Source organism: Wyeomyia smithii, chromosome 2 (assembly GCF_029784165.1).
Source record: "Wyeomyia smithii strain HCP4-BCI-WySm-NY-G18 chromosome 2, ASM2978416v1, whole genome shotgun sequence".
Taxonomy (NCBI): Eukaryota; Metazoa; Arthropoda; class Insecta; order Diptera; family Culicidae; genus Wyeomyia; species Wyeomyia smithii.
In genome coordinates, this window is record NC_073695.1 from 193,623,135 (window position 1) to 193,643,856 (window position 20,722).

The following is a 20,722-nucleotide window of genomic DNA, read 5'->3' on the forward strand; positions in this document are numbered from 1 at the left end:
GTACAAATGACTTTTTCATGAAAGATCGATTATCACCTGGTTTATGGAAAGTTTTGTATATATACGAAGATATTTTTTATTTGAATTCGCTCTATTAATGCCTAGCGTGCATCAGTTAAGAGTTCTTTTGAAAAGCTTTCTATTTACTAAATAGGCTGCTGCCATCACAGCTTTCCGGCTGCGTTCTGGCACATGCGCGATTCAAAACAAACTAACACTACATTATGGTACCTCCAACACAGTTGTTGTTTACCCGTGTAACTGGACTTCTTATGCATGCGATGCATGCACTCACAACCACATCGAGAGTGCAAGGTCCCCATTCAGCTGGTGCTGTGCGTACGACGGTATCGAAATTGGACTGCTTCAGTCTTTCTCTAGAAGTGCGAATGAAAAGTCTTTTTTCCAATTAGATCCCGTGTCGTTCGATTGTTTCAAATTTGCGTTGGCTCCGATCGGTATCAAATCTGGCTCAATCGCTTGTTCGTGCGATTTGCATCCCGACGGTTCCAGTTAGAGCGCCGTAGGTGCCCGGGAAGGCTTTGAAATCTTTGGTGGAAAGTGCGACTTGGTCGACTTTCCTTCTGCTTGAACTGGCCCGAGTACAAGTCAGCCATTGTTTGAAGTGGGCTCAGTTTTTTTTTCCTTTTCGTCTGCCTTCCACACATTTTCTGTTACCACCAGTGAAGAATCCTATAGTAGTGCAATGGTGTTAGTGCATCTACACAGCTCGATAAATAGCGGAGCATAAAAGTGTGCAGCCAGTTTGAAGCTACCCATCGAGAGACCCCTTGATCAATACACTAAAGTAAATGAGTTTACAAATCTGCTGAAAGTGGTACAAGTGAGAGGAGCATGCAGTTTTGAAAATTAGCAAGTAAAACATTTAAATACCGCACAGTGAATACGTAACCGCCTGAAAAAGTGTGAGTATTTTGCCTGATCGGTCGGCTGATCTGCCCAGCAAGTGTTGCCAAGTCTGCTTTGTGAAGTTCGGTTGATAAGCACAAGTGAATTGTTTTTATTCGGAAGCAATCTATTGCACGGCGCGAAGGAAGAATGATGCTGGTATAATGTGTTGCTATGTTGTTAATAGCCTTCAATGAAACGTCGTTTTATTTATATTATGTTATCTTTGAGTTAAAATGGCTTGTTAGCAGTCAAAGTGAAGTGTTGTTGTTTGATAATTGGTGGAATGATAAGAGCTGGTTCGAGAGCGACAGTGTTTGGTGAAGATCAATCAAGAGACTGAAAACCTTGAATATCCACTTAAATACATTACATTCTCAATGAAGAGCAGCAACAAAGGAACTACTCTGTGTTTCTAAAGAAAGTGCAGCAGCTAACCATACTTCCGTGTTACGAAGGTAGTTTATCTCGGTTAAATATTTAAAAAAAAATACGATTTTCGTTCCTATCGCCAAATCATAGCGAAAATCATATTTCGTTCAAACTTATTACTATCGTGGGATTAATATTGTGGGATTTCTTGTATATTGAAACTCTTAACTATCATCCATTGAATTAATTTTTGCTTAGCACCTCGTCAGCAGTGGTGTAGAGACGTCATCGTTATTCTCATCACCCATAATTTGCTGATTGTTTTCTCGCGTAAAAGTTTGTTTCTTTTTCTGCGTCAACAGGAGCTGTTTATATTGTGCATACGCTTAGTATAGTAGTCTTCAACTCGACAGTCATTGAATGCTCTTCGTCGGTGAAGCCGTATACACTTCAAGGCCATTGTCGCTGCCTTGTTATATTTCATTATCACTGCCATCCGGTGACGGTGACGGGTTACTGCGCGGAAACGCTCTGCTCGAACTGCCGCAGTTCGACGAGCCTCCAGCTCTTCGATCCTGTCGCCTTGCTCCAGGCCTCCCCAGTTTCATTCCTTAGCTTAAGGCTCCACAGAGGCTGTGAGATGCCTGCTTGTGTAAAGGCACCCATCGTGAGCGGAAATAATAGGGGTCTTCACATCGAGCTCGTATACGAATACCGAGCCGTAAACTGTGTATCTTCCATTACTCGTCAATGGAGGTGAGTATTTTTACGGCTGGGTATTTGTTTACGAGCTCGACATGAGTCCCCCTAATGAGTTTTCCCTCGATGGTTGCGGTTTACATGGTATGATTTTTTTTTCTCATTTCAATTGCCAAGATTGCGTAATTATATCATATGGATGCAGTCTCTCAGCTGTTGATGAATTGAACAATTTGATGCATAAATTGTTTGCAGTGGCACAGCAGATGATAATGGTCACTCATAGGAAACTTGATTATGTCCAATCCTCTTAGGTGTGAATTCAAAGCAGGTATAAAAAGTTAGTTTCGCACATCATCATCTTCATAAACTTGAAAATCGTATCTCTCCGTTCCAACAGCGCATGCTCTCAAACTGGTAGAGGTGTTCTGATTGAGGGTCTTTTGTGATTAGTGAGATCGATGTGGCACATAGTGCAGAACGTAATAGAAAGTTCCACGTAATAAACGCTTCACTTCCCTCGTACATCATTTCCAGGCAAAGAGACATTGATTGTCGCACTTTCACTTGTCTGTCAGGCCTATGGAATTTTTTTTGAACGTATCCGTTTATTGAAATCAAACATTTGACAGTAGGTAACGAACAAGTTGACATGACCAACTATTTTATAATTAGATGTTTGGCACTGTAAAATATGAAGTGATTTACGCAATCATTTCCCAAAAAACTTGAACGGAATTTTGGATAAGATTTTTATACCGTGTTTCCTCCTACTTTTGAGTTCAAAATTGTTTTTGAAAAAATTGTTTTGAGAAATTGTTTTGAGAAAAAATTTGATACGATTGATTTCAGGTTCGGAGTTTTTAAATTATCGTAATTGTTGAGATATTAATTTATTATATTTCTTCAGTTTTTGATGGGTCTTTGCATAAATTTTCAAACATGTTCACGTATAGCAAAGCGTAGATGTAAGAGTAAAAACCCAATTCACATTCGCATTTCATGAATCGCTTCATATAACAGCCTGGACATCGAAAGCTGTGCCAAAATCAAATGGATTTTGAAGTTTTTTGCACCAATCGAATAAAGTTACCATTACCATTGAAAATGGATAAAACAAAGCTTCAAGCTCGAATTACTGCTTACAATGACCCAATAACGGATGCATAGATGTGACATCCTCTATTTCTATGTTAATAAAGAAATCGACAGAACTTAATCGTCTTCAAAGGTTAACTTGATTTGGTTTGGTTTGATTTTTATTAGAGACCCTTCAACCACAGTTCAACCAATGTTTGTATTAGAGCAATTCCGCTAAAAACGGGCAACAATTTAAAAAAAATTATAAAACTGAAACTGCCAAGTAGTATTTGTTAACAGAGACTTTAAATCTTTAGATTCATTCACCTCCGAACCAATGTTATTTATTTATTTCTTTTTTTTTCACAACATTTATTTGACACGGCACAATATATTTATTTCTTTAACGAGGCTTCAACCATGGCCGAACCAATGTTTGCTTCCATTAGCTTCCATTAGACCAGTTTGATGTCTTGAATGTAAAGCTTGTTCAAAAAAGTTGGTCATTTCCCCTTCTAAAACTTACCAACACTTATTGAATTCACAGATTTTCTGTTGAAATTTATTTGAAACTGATGTACTGACGGAAACGCCTACACATACTTTGCATGACGGGACAGGAAAGTGTGTTTTATATCATTTTATTTGGATTACAGTAGATAAAACACTACTCTCCATCATATTTGATATTTGATTTTCTTTAAATTCATGGCCACAATCTATTAATAATGTTCAAAGAAAAAAAACCACAACTGAGTAAAAATGTGGCGAAATGAATCGAATTCTACCAAAACATATTAAAGATTCTAGCTAATTCAAATTCATTTCTAGAAACACGACAACATTTTTTAAACACTGGCTATTAAAACAAAACTCCATCTTGGAAAGTTTCTTGGAAGCAATGGTCCATCGATTACATCTCCGTATGCGTTGAGATAATTTTGAAGCCGTCATTAAGGTCAAGATTTGAAAGCATCAATGACGAACTTTGATAACACAGTTCTACAATACTTCCGTTTCATTAGGCGTCTACAATTAATTAAACCGACTCTAAAACAACATTTATGATTACATAAATTTGGCGCCACACAGAGTATAACTCGGAGGAAAGTGCCAATCGGCGCAGTGGGACATTGTCGTGTCACAATGATGGCGTACATGGCTTTGAATGAGTTTCACGCTACATATGCTGCTGCAACGCTGAATCGTATTAATTTATAAGCAATGACTAAATGATAACAAGTGCACTCACTCGTAACTGACTGATCTCTGGATCATGGAGTTGACCTACCGTTTTCGTTGATAGACAAACTTTATTTTTTTTCTGTTAGGCGCCATCTTGGCGAGACGGCATTGGTTGCTCTTCGGTTGAAATATCGGGCTTCTGATATCTCAGAGGTGAAGTAGCCAGTCCAACTGGATTGCCGTGGGCACTCAAAACAATAACATTACATCTAACTCGGCGAGACAGTACGCATTTGCTGACCAAAAACTCCCCAGTGACCCATATCTTATCGTTGCACTCTTTTCTGCAAAAGTGTCTGAACAACGCAATTGAAGCTTGTTTACGCATGGTGGCAGGAAGATGAATAGTAAACAACGTCAACGTCATTGCTCTCGATCGGGATCGGGAACGCCCATCGGTCAATGGTTTACAAGGCCGCACGAGCAACGAGGGAAATAATTTTCCCATCAGAGCTTCGAAATCATTTTCATAGCGGCACGTTCATGGTCATTTGTCACGTATGCATAAAAAGATCGAATCGGATGCGAGCTTTCAACACTGATTAAGTGCCGATCAGCTAGACACTGGCTGTAAACTGGAACATTCCGTCCGCCGTCGGGTGACATGAGTGATTTCCAGATGGATCATCTCTACGTGACTAATGAGAAACGGTTGTTGTGATGACGGACGGACGATCGGAAGGCCGCATACTTTGTACTCTCGTTAGACCACACGCACCCTCCGTAATGCTGCAGAAATACGTGATTGGAACTCAAGAGCGACGGGTTAAATGTTTTTAATTACATTAGTATAAACCTACGACTGTAGCATGCATTTTGTTTAGAATCAGCAAGATGACTGTAATTTATAAACGGGGTAAAGTTTCTTCCCGACCAGCCCTATCAGGTACTATTGCAATAACAATAATATTTTTCTAACTATTGTTATTGTTACTCAAATAGTAAATCAGTTGAGGCAAGCATTTTTCTAGTCATTTATAGTTGTTTGCATCTAGTAGATCTGTAACAAGCAGTTGTAAAATTGGTATTGTCAACATTCACGGTTAACGAGCGGGGGCCTAGTGTGGTTGGTAACGTCTCCGCCAACCACGCTCGACGCCTGGGTTCGAATCCCACCGCCGACATAGGTGTCGATGGTTGTGGGGTGGCGTGATCCACTCACAACCAACCCAACTGGTCTAGATTCAATCCTAGCCGACACCGGGAGATTTTCTGAGGCGAAAAATCTCTGGGATCACGCCTTCCATCGCATGAGGAAGTAAAGCCGTTGGCGCCGGTCCGTTAATAAACGGGTCGTGAGTTAGGGACCTGGGTGTGGAGTCGCCTCCCTGGGCGTCGGTAATTGGCCTCAACAGTGGCGGAAATAGACCGACGGAAAATAAGCGGAAATAAAAAAATAAAAAAAATTAAAAAAATTAAAAAAAAAACACACAAACAACGGTTCCACGTGGAGGATATTGAGTCGTTAATTCTGCTCATTTCAAGATGGCTTGACAAAGTATTTTTTTTAATTCTTTTAGCACCAATATTTGTGGTTGAGTAATTTCTGAGAAACTTTCAGAAAACTGAGTCAAGCCATCTCTGAAAATGATTTCGCTTCAAATGAATCGGACAACGATGATATATACATCAATCGAAAGCTCTTAATTTGTGGTTCACGAAAATGTAGTTTTTGTAGGCATACTTCATAATAAAATAATTAAAAAACTATTATTTAAATTTTTGAACATTGTTTACCTCTTGTTGTCAACACCGACCGTACGCGGCGCTGGTAGACCATCAAGAGCTAAGAGATCTATAGCATATCGAAAACCGGTAAATCTTTGTTTGAATTCTATCATCTACCTGCGCCATCTGCACGTAACGTTTTCCAATTCGTCATTTTCGTGTAGTGCGTATTGTTCGAGTAACGTAAAACATATGATTTTTTCTCAGAAAGCTTTCGTGTAGCGATGAGTATGGTGAAACTAGAGATACTCAGAGGGAGAGATATGCGGTGAGCCAAACGAACCGTCAAAATTGGAGCCAAACGAACAAGGAAGGTAACACCACATTGAGAGGTATTGCAAAAAAGAACGTGTTTATTTCTATACGGTTTTTTGTTCTATTGCCAATGAATGAATTAAGAATGCTGTGAGTGATTTTTACCCGGAGTTCAACAAACCTTGTGTATAGGTAACAAAATAAGTGAAGGTGTATAAAATTAAACATAAACATAAAATATATCACCTTAACAGTTTTTGCGAAGCACTTCACTATTCTTAAGGACTTTCACCGTCACCACCGATTATACAAGTCGAATGTTAGTCAACATTGCGCTTTGAGAAGAGATCTGGCACCTCTGACATATGAAACCCAGTTGCCGAATTGGCGATTTTTTTCACCGCGAATCTCTTCAGTATTTCTAGGTGAAACAGTATGTAAACAGCAGGGATACTATATGTGCAGATTTGCTGCGAAATGCAAATGTTGATCAATTAGCAGATATTTGTAGTTGACAAGCCTCCGTGTGTTTTACGTAAATTTCCTCAAAATAAGTTAATACACCTAGGGGTGTGATCTGGTCTTTCTCATACAAATTCTATTATATGTTAAAATCTATTAGCACATACGTTTTAACTCTTGGAATAAATTACAGCCTGATAAAAATATAGAACAATTTTTTTTTTCGATAAATATAATAATATTTTGGTAACCAACTACGCAACTGTATTCGACTGTTGGGTATTTTAGAAACCGGGATGATGCCTGAAGGTCGGGAATGGGCCTTAGAACTGTAGGGAACGGTTGAAACGCATGGTAAATGCCCAAAGGTGTGAGTCCTGACTAGAATTAAAATTTGGTATTTTCTCGTCTCAGGAATATGCTACTACAACTACCCCCTGAATAATAAAACAAAAAAGTTTTCAACGGCAGCGACAACTGTATGTCATATATATGAACGACTGTCGATATGTTCTAGATAACCCACTAGCACTAACATCGGCAGGTGCCAGTACTATGCTCATCCAACGCCGCGTACGGTCGGTGTTGACAGCAAGAGGTAAACAATGTTCAAAAATTTAAATTATAGTTTTTTAATTATTTTAATATGAAGTATGCCTATAAAAACTACATTTTTGTGAACCACAAATTGAGAGCTTTCGATTGATGTATATATCATCGTTGTCCGATTCATTTGAAGCGAAATCATTTTCAGAGATGGCTTGACTCAGTTTTCTGAAAATTTCTCAGAAATTACTCAACCACAAATTGGATTTCGAAACCACAAATTAACCACTAAATATTGGTGCTAAAAGAATTAAAAAAAAAATACTTTGTCAAGCCATCTTGAAATGAGCGTTAATTCTATCAAATGCTATTTTCGACTTCTGTTGCTGCAAGACAAACTGGATTGATCACGTGTGCTCCAGCAACACAACAAGCACAAAATCAACAATAGTAATCTATTTTCAATGATTTAACTGATCGGAAATCTTACTTACCTTTGTATATTTTAACTGTTTTCCGAGGCCGTTCAAAGCTCGTGTCAGTTTTAATCCGTTTTTCAGGTTTATCCTATTTTTTTTATAGAAGCCATGCAAGGTTCATTATGTAACACTGTGATACAACACTGTGATGGGGATTTTTGATGCAACATACAAATAGGATTATTTTAGCACACTACTCAAACAATCCAAGCTCGTGCTCTCCGTTATTTCAGAAGGTATGTTTGCAAAACATTCATACAGCAACTTTGTATACGATGTTTTAAATACCTGTAACTTTATACCGAAACAAATCATTTTAGTGTCATCGAAACTAAACATAACAAAATTTATTGTCAATTTAAAGATGTGGAGAATAAAAACAATCGATCAGAAAACTTGCTAAAGCTTAAGTCGCAAGCAGTTTTAACCGCAATACGAAAAATTGAGCTTCCAGCTGGTCTTGAAGTACGATACTGGCCTAACAAGCCAGTCGTCGTAGGTTCGAGTCACGGCTCGGGAGAGACAGTATGATCGTAGCGCTAGCCCTGCAATTGTCCTGTACATTAAACAGTTGGCTGCGAAGTCTGTGTAAAATAAACAGAAGGTTAAGTTCCGATACGGAATGTAGCAGCAAGGCTTTTCTTTTTTTTACGAAACAGTGTTCTTTTGAAGATTCTCCAAGGTTTGCCTTAAAAAAAATTTCTGGTGTTTTATACGAAAAAAACTACACATTTTATTAATCATGTTCTTATAATGGCGCATTCAAACAGTGACCATTTACTTTCAAAATATCTCCACTTTGAAACTATGAACTATTTCCCGGTTGCCGAATGTTCAAAGACCGTGAAGTTCCATAACATGCTGATCAGCATAATATGGATTTCTTTTCTATCTCACTGGATACAGTTCAGCTCCTATTTATTATCACTTACCCTATTCTATGGTATTTACGATAGTATAGAGCAATCCAAAATTTCGAGTAGCATCATTGAAGGTGGCAGGTTACGTTATTGATCATCAAAATTCTAGATCACCCGAGTTACGTCTTGGAAATGTTTTAGTAATCGTATGTATTATAATTTCAGCTAATTTTTTATGCTGGCATTGATATCTTCGATTAATGCACTAAAAGTGTAAAATTCTCACATAGGCGTCATCGGAACTTAAATTTTCGGTTGAACATCAACTTAGGAAATAAAGCATCAACGTTTTCCAGCAGAATTGTGCTAATAAAACCTGTTATTCTCGGGCTTTACTAAATCTATTAAGATTATCAGATTTTAATATATTCTTTCCATAATAAAACTCGAATAGCTGAATAACGATTCAAGATCAGGTTTTTGTGTGTTTTAGGAACATTTTTCTCATAAAATTCCCCGTTTTTCTGTAATATAGAATGGTTACTAGCGTAAAGTTTAGTGCGTTTTTTAAAGGTTTAATTTAAAACTTATTTTCAAAGAGCACATTGAGAGTATACAAGCAAAGTGCATCAAATATACGAGATGTTTATATCCTCTCGTTAAGAGAAATTCCAAACTTTGTTTAAAGAATAAACTTTTGATTTACAAAAAAAATTTTGGACCACATATATGAAGAAAAAAAAGTTTTTCTAGACCAGCAATACTTTATGCTGTACCGATCTGGTCAAGTTGTTGTTTGTTAAACAGAAAAGAACAGAAGAAAACGCTTCAAAGGATTCAGAATAAAGTTTTGAAAATGATTTTAAAGCGTCCTCCTTGGTTTGGTACACTCGATTACATAGACTTACTGGTGTTGAAACATTAGAAGCTATGTCAAATAAAATTATTAACAATTTTCAACGAAAATCGTTGCAATCCTCAATTGAGTTAGCGATTAAGTTAGTTGTAAGTTTACTTCCCTTTTTTGACAAGTAGGTTTAAATTCCTACGAATGATAAGTCCTAATTACGGAAGCAAACAAATCCTAACAATTAAAATTACAATTTTCATAACAGTGTTGAGAAGTCACCATTTGTGATTGGACACATACTCACTATTTACTATTTTTTATCATAAATACTGAAACTACTAACAAACCCCCCCCCCTCGTTAAAAAATAAAGGTTTAATTTAAAAAAACCACCAAAATTAAAAATTTTCAGAAGGGCCAAGAAATTTGTAACAGCGAAATTTTAGGCACAACAAGCCGTAAAATTTTTTCTCATAGTTTAAAATTCGAGGGATGCGCAAGCAATATATTTGAGTTCGGCTTTACAGGATTTAAAGTGATGAATTAAAATAAAAGCAACGTGAAGAATTAAATTTTTTCATAATACTCAAATGAGCACGTCGGCTAAACATTTTCCAGAATTGTTACCAAACAAAAGATTTTTTGTTAACCATAACCAATTACATGTTTCTATCTGACAAGTATGTTTGTATGTTTGAAATAGGTACGTATATCTCTCAGATGTTTAAAAAAGTCTCAAAGGTATTTTCTAAATCAAAACCTTAATGTTTTGAGTTATTTGTAACTGGAAACTTTTTTTAAGCGGTTCCTATCCTCCGCATAAAAAAAAAATTTTCGATAATTTTACGGAGACATTGTTTCACAACTACTCATCAAGTTTCAAATGATTTTTTTTTGCGATTTATTTTGTGCGGTCCCTATTCCTTGCACAAAAACAGGTTTGACTGTATCACAAAATGGAATTCCGTAACGCTTATTGATATTTTTTCCTCCATCTCTGAGGTATATGAATAACCATCCATCATTTTAAATCGTTCGGAATCAAAAAAATAAGCGATGACATGTAGGTTTTTACATGTAGGTTATTTACATGTAAATGTTTATTGGTGTTCAGGAAAGACACTTGAGGATAAATAGAAGGAATCTAATTACTAAAACTTGAGATTTTTTCACAAAACTACGTAACACATACCAAATCATGACCTTTCATACTCAATTTGCCTCTAAATCGAAATTCAAAGCAATAACATGTGGTTCTTTTTTCATGAAAATGCTTGTAATGTTTAGAAATGACATTTGAGAAGAAATATTGGGTTTTTGATTTTACTTTAAATCAAAATTCAAAAATATCATATGGCATTTTTTTTCCATTTTAATTTTAAAAAATGTTTGTAATTTGCCTCTAAATCATGGTTCAAAGCTATGATATGTGATTTTTCTTCATAAAATGCTTGTTAATGTTCAGGATAGACCATAAATGACGTAGCTTTTCATATGTTTTTTGACATTACAGGATTCAATTTTTTTTCACTTTAGCTGAGGGGAAGGCCACATTTCATCGGTTCGAATATCGATCAAAAGATAAGGCAATTTAAGAATTAAAAGTTATCATTTTTTTAATTTTTACATAGTTTTGTAAATTGAAACGCAATTGTTAGTTAACAGAAAACCTTCACTCCTTCTCAAACGTGTTTCTTGGACACTAACAAACATTTTTGTGTAAAAAAATCACATGTCATCTCTTTAGATTTTATTGTAGGGAAGAGGCATGACCTCATGTCTCTTTACGTTGATATCTTTCTTTCAAAAATTGCATAAAAAGAGGTTTTACTGTAAACAACTGTCGAATGGCCCAAAAACCATCCAATATAGGTATTTTCGGAACTGGGATTACCCCACCAAATATTCCCTAATTATTTTCGAAAATCTTCCGGTTTTAGAAAGATAACCTAAAGTTTACAGTTTCTGTAAAACAACCCAAAATCACAAAATACAGTCCAATATGGGTATTTCCGTTGTGTGCGTTCTCAGAATATTGATCAATTGGAAGTGATGATAAAACGTATAAGACGTATGTGAAATATTTTTGAAGTGAGTTGGGCTAATGCAGCAATGAAGTATAAAAAATGATATGTCCCTTAAGCTGGAAGTACAAAGTCAGCAGAACAAAGAGTTAATAGCATGAATATTAAGTGCTCATTCAATGCTCATTTAATGCCATATCGCCGAATTTAATGCTTGTTTGCTAGCTTAAGAAAATAGCTAGCAGACAATATACGAAAATAGCATTTTCAGTCACAAAACAGATCTATAACGGTCAAAAACATTTAATGCTCATTAAATGCTCTTGAAAAAACTTGAGTTTCATGATAATTTCATAGATTTTGTATAAATTTTTCAATAATATTATAATAATATGATAATACATGAATAGCTTCAATTTTTTCAAACATTTTCCTCTGAAAACAATCAGAATCCTTTTGATAAGATTAGATATCAATTAAATGCTCCCATATGCGAGCATTTTCAATAACTTAGGTGCATTTTTCATTAATTTTTTTTTTTTCAAAAATATTGATCTGCTAGCTTAAGAAAAATGTTAGCAGAACAATGGCCAGAAACAGCATTTTCAAGCAATAAACTGTTGAAGAATGGTCATAATAATTTAATGTTCATTAAATGCTCCTGAAAAAAACCTGATTTTCATGATAATTTCATTGATTTTGTATAAATTTTTCATTAATATTATAATAATATGATAATACATGAATAGCTTCAATTTTTTCAAACATTTTCCTCTGAAAACAATCAGAATCCTTTTGATACGGTTAGATACCAATTAAATGCTCCCATATGCGAACAGTTTCAATAACTTAGGTGCATTTTTCATTAAATATATTTTTTTCAAAAATATTGTTCTGCTAGCTTAAGAAAAAAGTTAGCAGAACAATGGCCAGAAACAGCATTTTTAAGCGATAAACTGTTGGAGAATCGTATCAAAAGGATTCTGATTGTTTTCAGAGGAAAATGTTTGAAAAAATTGAAGCTATTCATATATTATCATAGTTTTGAAAAATTTATACAAAATCAATGAAATTATCATGAAAATCAGGTTTTTTCAAGAGCATTTAATGAGCATTAAAGTATTATGACCATTCTCCAACAGTTTATTGCTTAAAAATGCTGTTTCTGGCCATTGTTCTGCTAACTTTTTCCTTAAGCTAGCAGAACAATATTTTTGAAAAAAATATATTTAATGAAAAATGCACCTAAGTTATTGAAACTGCTCGCAAATCGAAGCATTTAATAGGTATCTAACCGTATCAAAAGGATTCTGATCGTTTTCAGAAGAAAATGTTTGAAAAAAATTGAAGCTAATAATGTATTATCATAAAACTAGTTGGCCCGTAGTGGCTAGCCACTTTCAAATGAACTATTAAAAGTGGGTATTTAATCTAAAATGATGAATTATTTTTTTTGGAATATCCGGTTGAAGTTCCAGATGTAACTATGATTGCTTGATGTAACATTGCTTACTCGATTACGAATCTGCATCTCGCTTCTTATGCGGATCCACTGCACAGCTGTTTTCTCCAATATCTAATAACTCTCCATTATTTGATTATTTTCGAAATTTGTTTTCTAATGATTTAATTTTTTTTTAAATTTCATAACTTGAATAATAGTTGATTTTCTCAATTGTTTGATGTTACGTATGTTATATTCAAACTAAACTTACAAAATAACTAAAAATGAATGTGATTGAAAAAAAAACAATCTACAAAAATCATTGCTCATTGCTCAAAAAAATATTCACACATGCAAAAGTTTGTCTCTGCAATTTGTTATTAACAATAGCAAAGCTTGGAATAACGAAGTACTGTCCTCTTTCAATCATTGATGGGTAGTTCAAATCCCTCTCTAATACTCCGATAAAACTTCACACATGATAAATGACGCGCATGAATCATCTGTCATCTGCGTTCCATCACAGAAACCTTTTCTTGTGTTGCGTAACAACATAACAATCCTCATCCTATCACCATCACCTTTGTCTTCTTCTACATAAACAAACAAATGTTATTTGATAAACAATAAAATAAGTTGGCTTACTAGAGCGCAAAATATCTTAAATCAAAACAGTTGATCAGATTTTACATAACTTTTAAAAATAATGACCAATAGCTCAACCCGATCCCAGCGGAGAGAAATCAGTTTTTACCTCAAAAAATGAACTTCAAACTCTTATTACTCATCAACTATATACACAATTAACACAAACTGTATTGCATATTAAAGATCAATCTGTTCTCTAACCGTACTGAATAATTTCATTGTGAAAATTTTCAAGTATAATTGTTGAACTTGAATCAAAGTTTGAATGTCACCCGTCGGGAATGAGTTTATCTTATACTCAAATTTTTTTTTGAAACAGCTCAAATTTTCACATATCAGCAAAATAGTTATCCCATTCTCCGTACATCTTGAACGTCGTAGTATACTTAAAGAATTAATTTTGTGTTGGTTAAATGTCTTTTCTATTTTTAAGAATATCGAAAAAAATTATATTGCTCTATCTTTAAGTACAACTTCTTGAGAACATTTTTGTAAATTTTGTTAGAGCTTTGAGTAATAGGGAGAAAGTTGGATAGATTTCAAGTGCGACTTGTCACGCGTTATAAGCTAAATTTGAAACTCGATATGGTGTTTTGTACAAAATGGCTTTACCGAGTTACAGCCGGTTTTCTTCGATTTTTTATAAAACGTCTTCGGTCGTAATTGATTTTTTAATAAACGAACAACTTTTTGCTATCGAACTGAACTATTGAAAAATTACAATTTCAATGCATATAAAAATTGTTACACACTTAAAAAATCCAAACTGCTTATTTTCTCGAGCAGAAAGGTTTATAATCCCCATCATGTTCTTGACTTTTTCATAGTCTATCCTCAATGAATTTCAACAGGTACTGCCATATTCCATCACTTGACAACCTAATTTTGATGGCAATGCCATGACATTACAGAAATTATTGGACATGTAACTATAAAGTAACGTTCATAATCAACTGACAGTGGTTTGGCTAACTTTAGATTTCATTTACATGCTTGATATCTTTGATACTATGTCTTTCTTAAGCAGGTATTACACGAAGCAAATATATGCTATTTTTGGTACGGATTTTATTTTGTGCAAATAAAATTCGTACCAAAAATAGCAAATATTCGCTTCGTCTAATACCTGCTTTACATCTCAAAATTGCCTTCCGCCCTTTATTACGTTTTTGGCGGTTTTTGCCGATGCACCTGCATCAGAACCTATAGCCATGTGCTAATTTAACACGTGTGTCGAATATTAGTTAAGCTAGCAGTTAGCTTTGATTTCCTTACGACTGGCTTCATACCAGGCGAGAGGAGGTGAGTGGAGGACTAAAAGCAAAGGTAACTTGTAGTCAGAAGAGGAGTGCTTGCGTTGCTACACTTGAAAAAATAACAAACTTTAGTGTACCTTGGGCTCAGAGTTTGCTTGGGAAAAAGACAATTTGAGTAACTTTCGTTTGTCGTGCGCGTGACTGAAAGACAAGCAAACTATATATATTCCGATTGAAAAATTTATACAAAATCAATAAAATTATCATGAAAATCAGGTTTTTGCAAGAGCATTTAATAAGCATTGAATTATTATGACCATTCTCCAACAGTTTATTGCTTAAAAATGCTGTTTCTGGCCATTGTTCTGCTAACTTTTTTCTTAAGCTAGCAGAACAATATTTTTGAAAAAAATATATTTAATGAAAAATGCACCTAAGTTATTGAAACTACTCTCATATCGAAGCATTTAATTGATATCTAATCGTATCAAAAGGATTCTGATTGTTTTCAGAGGAAAATGTTTGAAAAAATTGAAGCTATTCATGTATTATCATATTATTATAATATTATTGAAAAATTTATACAAAATCAATGAAATTATCATGAAAATCAGGTTTTTTCAAGAGCATTTAATGAGCATTAAATTATTATGACCATTCTCCAAAAGTTTATTGCTTAAAAATGCTGTTTCTGGCCATTGTTCTGCTAACATTTTTCTTAAGCTAGCAGAACAATATTTTTGAAAAAAAATATATTTAATGGAAAATGCACCTAACTTATTGAAACTGCTCGCATATGGAAGCATTTAATTGGTATCTAATCGTATCAAAAGGATTCTGATTGTTTTCAGAGGAAAAATTGAAGCTATTCATCTACTATCATATGATTATCATATTATTTAAAATTTTACACAAAATTAATAAAATTATCATGAAAATCAGGTTTTTTCAAGAGCATTAAATGAGCATTAAATGTTTTTGACCGTTATAGAACTGTTTTGTGACTAAAAATGCTATTTTCGTATATTGTCTGCTAGCTATTTTCTTAAGCTAGCAAACAAATGCATTTTTCATAGAAATGATGGAGCATTAAATTCGGCGATATGGCATTAAATGAGCATCGAATGAGCACTAAATTTTCATGCTATTAACTCTTTGTTCTGCTGACTTTGTACTTCCAGCTTAAGGGACATAAAAATGATTCCTAATTTTGAAGCCTTTAATCCCGAACATCGCCCCGAACGTTTAATGAGTATTGAATAAAATCCAATAAATTTGATGAAATCACAACAATAGGTACTCTAAAAAACCAAGCATCGCAATATTTTCCTCCGGAGTGATTCATTTACCACGTTGAACGGTTATGAGGTTCAATGTTTTATCGATGTTGAAAAACGATTTCGAGTTTCCTCTTCATGACTCCCTGCCAGTTATTTCAATCTTTACTCGTACCGTAAACCGATAGTGTAAAATAGCTTCGTCATAACTTCACAAGCCGCGTGCTGTTCACTCATCCGCTGGGTGTGTGATGTTTGGAAATAGCAATGTACGTCGGAAAACCGCTTCAAATAGTTGCGGTGTTACAACACCAGTGCCAAACGTTTGTAAATTAGCGCGATATGGAAATGGAAATGGAAATGGAGCAGGGCTTATGCACGGGAATTTGACAGAATCGTTTGAAAATTGAATTGAAAGAATCGGTTTTTTCGAGTTGTGATGTTACAACACGATGGTCCCTCGGCGATCGGGTTGAACACGCCTCCATTTGACGTTATGGTATCGTATAGCTGCATATACGAATATGAACTGATTCAGCAAAGCGATGTCGTAAGACTTATGACATACTGAGGCGTCAAATGAAGCGGAGCAAAAAGCGTCGCAAAAGCGTCAGAGCTACTTCTTCGAACGTCTATATGAAACGCTCAAACCGGTCATACTGGAGCGGCAAAGACGCGTCGATAGAGGCGGCGAAACAGAACGAGTAGTGTTTTGACGCGCGTATACTTACGCGGTAATACCTCGTGCAGACTAAATCTTTCATCGCAAGGTGCTTTATATTTGCTTTGTTGTGGTTTGGTAATTGAAAGAAGCAAATAAAATACATTTTCGTTTAGAAAATGTTAAAATGTTTAGAAAATGTTAGTGCAGTAAATCCATGTTCAGACTAAACCTGATATCGCCAGGTAGCAGGTACTTAATATTTGCTTTATTTTGGTCTTAAATTTAAAAAAAGAAAAAAAGCATGATAGAAAATACTATCGGGAAAAAATTTCAGGTCGTCGGGAAAATAGCACTGATATTATTGATTGATATTGTTGAGTTTTGATTTGAATGGCCAGAAATCTAGCATGCTGAACTTCTTTGGTCGCGAAAATGCAAGCCGCTGAGTAACTAGCTGTGCTCACATGGGTTATTCAAATCCTAACAGATATTATAAACTAGTTGAACGTTGCTCGGGGTCAACGGGTTTAAAATTTAGAATAATTTCTTATATTTTTTACTACGTCTGTAGCGCAACTCACTTTAGTAATATTATTTTATTTCATAAAAATTCTCTATGTTTACTAAAAACGTAATTTACCGTGCTTGAAGAAGCAAAAAATCTTCATTGGACGAATTCATAATTCCTTCAAACAAAACCGCTACTGGAATCTAGGAATATGACAACACAACGCATTTGCGACGCTCTCCCCAGTATGTCATAGGAAGCTTCACTCAACGCTTCTGTTTATTCCGCTTCTCAAACGCTCAACGCTTCGCTTCATTTGACGTCTCAGTATGTCAGTAGCCTAAGAGGCATGCTTGCGTCTGCTTCCCTCCTGCAGCTGCCCGTACAGTATAGTATACCAATATAGAGTAACATGGTGTGTCGGTCGCCGAAGGGTATCCAAGGCCACTGGCATTTGTAACGTGAGAAATGACAATTTCGGAAATGGTAATGGTGCCTATGTGCTATTCTTTGTTGAATCAGCTGGTGCTCAGTCGTTAAACAAGTGAATCGGGCATCCTGATTCGTGGGACTAGTACATATATAAAATTAGAAAATATTTATCGCTCTTTCTATTTGCATCAATATACGTGGCATATGTTGGCATTTTTCTGGCAACCGTTTACTTCTGGCTGCAAAAATGTATGGATGGATGATGCAGATCTTTAATATTTCATCAGGTGATGCACCGTTCATGCTAGCAGGCAAGAATACCGTTTGGCTGGTTGATGTATAGTTTCTGGAGTGGTGCCAAGCTTCGCCAAAATGACAGAAAAACGACGGGATCGGTGTATCACAGGCCTATGAAAAGACGCCATTTTTCTATGACCGAAAAATAACAAGCAAAATATTGGAACCACAGTAGGTTCGAAATGGAAATGGAGCCACAAAAAAAGTCACATACAACCCAGTGCAAAGGCATAGGCGCGTCTAAGGCCTTGTGTATCACATTTACGCTGCGACCAGCATTTAGTATTCCTACGCCTATGACGTTCCACATCACTTTAACTTTGCCTCGATGGTTAATTTACTCTCGAGTGATGCTACCTTTAAAATGTCTGTTATTTCGTCAAATGGAAAATTTTATTATAAATGGCATATCAGCTATTCGGAATTGCGCATCAGCAAATTCCTAATTTTAATACAAGGTCTCTTTATAGTAATTCAAACAATCTTGCCCTTTTCCTTAATTTTGGTGATATACTAAGGGTTGCTTCTAATTAGTAATCTTAAAACTTGTTTCATTACATAACCACTCAGAATACCAACATCGAAATTAATGCAGCTCTAGTGTGTGGAATTGGTGCGTCTATTATTACTCAGTTTGCCCATTTGTGCACGCGTGACCGATTAGTCAACAAAACATTTCAAAAATATTTTTAGACTGTACGGCTAAAATTGCGTACTATTTCTCTGTTGGTAGAACGGACAAAAAATGCTTTACGCTATTTGTTTACGACCATTCACGACAGGATGACAGTTTCTGTCTGTAAAGTGCCTTTCTAAAAAGCTGACGGAAGAAGAACTCTACGCCAACAAATCGAAACGGAATGAGAAAGCAATAACCTTGATCCAGTGCATTCGAACAGTTAAGAGATACACATTCCGCGTCGCAAATTCAAAAACCAAGCGCCAATTGTCAGAACCGATCGAAATATGGAAATCGTAAAACCGCTGATTAAAATTTCCGGCTGTAACTAATTAATGGAAAAATTCAATTCAACAGATTTTTCTAAACGTCGAATCTATGTAACTGACGCTTGAGCGTCTAAACTTAGATGTCGTACTGAGAACTGCCCGATGTGTCCTCGAATGTTCTTTCCAGCTGCACTCGGGTGAGTCAGCTTCAATAATGTCTTCAACTTGTTACCGATTATCGTGTTGGAATGACAGGTGTCAACAGAAGACATGTTGGCACTATTTGTTCACAAATTCGCGTTACTTTTTCCTCCTGGGTGAATACATTATAATTGATTTTGTCTTCGATACCATCGGAAATTTATTTCCTTAGTAAGAGCTTGGTTTTTGCAATCAAAATCAAAGAAATCATTAGTAAAAATATATTTCAGATGACTTTTCGTTCTAATTAGTGCCAAGCAGAAAGGAAAAAATCTCTGTAGGAAAATAAATAGACTCTTACTGTCCTAGTAGATTTATTGAAAATGAAAAACGATAGCCTTCTTCACTGCTTCGAGGAAATAAGGTATATTGACCTACAGTAGACCTCTTATCAATAGTGGATTCTTCGAGGATTTTTGATGATTCATAATTTTTTTTTTTTTCATCAAGGATTTTCGATGATGTTTGTATCCCAAAGAATTCGAATGTTTTTTTAACCTCGGTCAAAGACGTGTTTGACTTCTTCAAAACATCATTTCCATTTATAAATTACAGTAAAAAGATAAAATTGAAAAACAGACCGTGAAGCGGTGAAGTTTGGATTGAAAAAAAAAATAGACGAAAATTGCCGATTTTCACGGGATTACCTTCAAACGCACTGCACGCTCGTTCAATTTTACTCTAAATTGGTTCGTATTTTGATTCAAAATGTCAAAAAATGAGTAATATTGATTAACGAAACTGAGTAACTTTCACCCAGTTTTCGTGTTTTTTTGTTTTGCTCACTTTTGGGTAACCGTTCATTTTATATCAGTTTGCTGTAAACAAAAGCTAAGCATTTAACAGTTCCCTGTTTGTTTCGCTTATTCGTACATGGATTTAGTTTTGAAAGTACTGCAACGAATAGTTTACAATAAAATAATAATCCGCTCTTTGATATATGAGCCACAAGTCAAATAAGTGTGTGCTGCAGTTGTGAGGGAACGAAACGCGAAGAATGAGTGCATAAAAACATCGGACACGTCCGCTTGTTCGAATAACTTCTATTTTTGTTACATTGATTTTGTAACATATCGATCAAGCTATTTGAGTGGTCAAATCCATATTCTTATATCATGGATGAGACGGTAATGCTAATTCTTTTTGTAATACTAGTTGGTTCCTGTATAGCTGGAAGTATACTTTTGATCGTGATGCTGTTAGAGGAAAAACTAGAAATGTGTATATGTTTGGTGCTAGGTTGTTGGTGGGAACAGCCCTTACAGTCATAATACCAGAAGGAATTCGTTCCTTGTACGATGGAAGCTCGGATGGAAGCAATCTTGAAGTTAAATACGTGGGCACCTCTCTAACACCGGACAATAAACACAGCGCTGATTCATCCACATTTGGGCTCTCCCTAGTGCTGGGCTTTGTCTCCATGATACTTGTACCGAGTAGTAGGTTTTTACGCGAAGCAATCCGAAAGATGGTAATAATATAAAATATTAATAATCAAGTAACTTGATGGGAAATAAATCTACAACATTTTAACGATTT

The 20,722-nt window shown here is 35.4% G+C and overlaps 1 protein-coding gene across 1 annotated transcript in view; it reads left to right on the forward strand.

The window, feature by feature from the left end:
* The first annotated feature begins 360 nt into the window (after positions 1-360).
* Positions 361-20,722, forward strand: part of LOC129725645 (uncharacterized) — a 73,214-nt gene continuing 52,852 nt past the window's right edge. The window contains exon 1 of the mRNA XM_055681695.1: positions 361-1,367. The gene's annotated coding sequence lies outside the window, so the exon portion shown is untranslated. The remainder of the gene's footprint in view (positions 1,368-20,722) is intronic.